This window comes from Pinus tabuliformis, chromosome 1_2, assembly GCF_031772625.1.
Source record: "Pinus tabuliformis cultivar Carrire ecotype Pingquan chromosome 1_2, CPIR1, whole genome shotgun sequence".
In the NCBI taxonomy this organism is placed as follows: Eukaryota; Viridiplantae; Streptophyta; class Pinopsida; order Pinales; family Pinaceae; genus Pinus; species Pinus tabuliformis.
Genome location: NC_142298.1, coordinates 1,010,770,024 through 1,010,772,437, shown reverse-complemented (window position 1 = coordinate 1,010,772,437; position 2,414 = coordinate 1,010,770,024). Strand labels below are relative to the sequence as shown.

Sequence of the window (2,414 nt, the reverse complement as noted above, 5' to 3'; positions counted from 1 at the left end):
TGCAAGATGGAAGTGATGATAGGGACAACCATTAGCAGCAGCAAAAACAACAACAACAAAAAAAGGATGATGTGGATGGTACAGATGCAGGTAGCAAGCCAAGTGAATCAAGGGATAATCGGAATAGGTTTGAAGCTAGTCCACTTCTCCGGAGATCACATAGGCAAATTCAGTTTCCAACAAGATATAGGGATCATGCTATTATAACTAGTATGTTAAATGTTATTGAACCCTATAATTATAAAGAATAAAGTCAATATAGTGAATGGAGGGTAGCCATGGAAGAGGAATATGAATGAATACTTAAAAAAAAAACTTGGGATCTACTTGAACTACCTGAAGGCAAACAACCAATAGGTTGCAAATGGTTATACAAGCCTAAATTTAAAGCAAATGGGAGCATGGAAAAATATAAAGCTAGGTTTGTTGCAAAGGGGTACTCGTAGAAAGAAGGCATAGACTATGAGGAAACCTTCGCCCCTATAGCTAAATTAAACACAATCATAATGTTAATTGCATTAGCTACCAAACATCATTGCATGATACACCAGCTAGATATGAAATCTGCATTCTTAAATGGATAATTAAAAGAAGAAGTGTATTTAATGCAACTTGAAGGGTTTGTTAAATAGGGGGAGGAACATTTAGTATGTAGATTGAAGAAATCATTGTATGTACTAAAACAGGCACCCAGGTCGTGGTATGATAAAATTGATTCATTTTTCCTACAACATAGTTATATAAGAAGCAAGGATGACCCTAATCTGTATATTGTGTTTGATGAAAAGGGGCAATTTTTTTTTATTTCTGTAAATGTAGATGATTTTATCATTATAGGAAATGTTGATGAACTCATTAAATAAATCGAAGAAAAAATGTCATAGGTTTTTGAGATGAAAGGTCTCATAGAGTTACACTATTGTCTGGGTCTGGAAGTGTGGAGGGATTCTGGCAAGACCTTTTTGTCGTAGGTAAAGTATGTTAGGAGCCTACTGAATAAGTTCAGAATGGATCAGTGCAAAGTAGCATCAGTGCCTTTACAACAGAATACCAAACATCAGAATAATGATGGTTCAAAGGAGGTCGATGCAGCACTGTATAGACAGTTGGTTGGAAGTCTAATTTACTCGACTACAAGTAGGCTAGATTTGGCTTTTGCAGTCAGTGTACTGAGCCAATTCATGTCAAATCCTCTTGAGAATCATTGGGCTGCAGCAAAAGGCGCCTTAACGTATCTTCAAGGAACCTTAGACTTTGGTATTAAATATATTGATTCATTTGATGTTAGATTGATAGATTTCTCAGAATCAGATTGGGCCAGAAATCTAGATGATCGACGATCCGTAACAGGTTATGCATTCAGCATTGGGTTCGGGGTCATTGCATAGAGAAGCAAGAAGAAGAACATTGTATCCTTGTCATTGGTAGAAGTAGAGTATCAAGAAATGTGGGAAGCAACATGTGAGGCAATTTCGTTGAGGAGACTTCTCCAAGATGCCGAAGAAGAACAAAAGGATGCAACTATTATCAGACGTGATAATCAGAGGTCAATCAAACTTGAAAACAATACAATGTTTCATAAAAACACAAACCATATTGATACAAAGTTTCACTTTGTTAGTGAGAAGGTTCAGTCAAAGGAAATCCATATTGAATATTGTAATACTTGTGACAATGTTGCAAATATTTTTACTAAGCCTCTTGGAAGAATTAAATTTGAGTTATTTAGGGAGATGTTAGGAGTGCTAGTGAACCATTTCTCTATTAAGGGGGAGTGTTAAAATTAATGGAGAAATGTAATCTTGGAATGATTCATTTCATTAAATATAATTTTTAATTATTTAAAATTATTAGAATTGATTTTTCTACTATGTTTAATCATATTTCATAATTTTATGGATTATTATCATGATTTTTTTTTTACTTTATGTATTATAACCATAACAATATTATTAAAATAATTTTAATATGTATATTGTTGTTGAGTACTTGTCTCTTATGCAAAGAGTAAAAAGTAATTAACAACTGAAATTATTGATAGTGGAAGTTATCCATATTAGCTACTCTAATTGTTCAGGCATGAAAGTACAGTGGTTATTAATCTAAATATTTGCATAGTTCAATATATATATATATATATATATATATATATATATATATATATATATATATATATATATATATATATATATATATATATATATATAATTAAAAAAAAATTATTAGCTCTAAATCAATAAAGCAATCGATGGATTTTATTAAAATTATATAAATATAGAAAGTTTATAGTTATTAACATTTACTATGTGAGAGTTTTAACATATTTTGAAATTTCTTTGCAACTAGTAAATATATGGTGAAAATAAAAGTAATTAGAATTCCTATAATTTAAAACGAGAAGACAATAAATTGAA

The 2,414-nt window shown here is 31.1% G+C and overlaps 1 pseudogene; it reads left to right on the top strand.

Annotated features, from left to right (window-relative positions):
* The first annotated feature begins 1,007 nt into the window (after positions 1 to 1,007).
* On the top strand, positions 1,008 to 1,388 carry LOC149209530 (secreted RxLR effector protein 161 pseudogene; annotated as a pseudogene).
* The last annotated feature ends 1,026 nt before the right edge of the window (positions 1,389 to 2,414 follow it).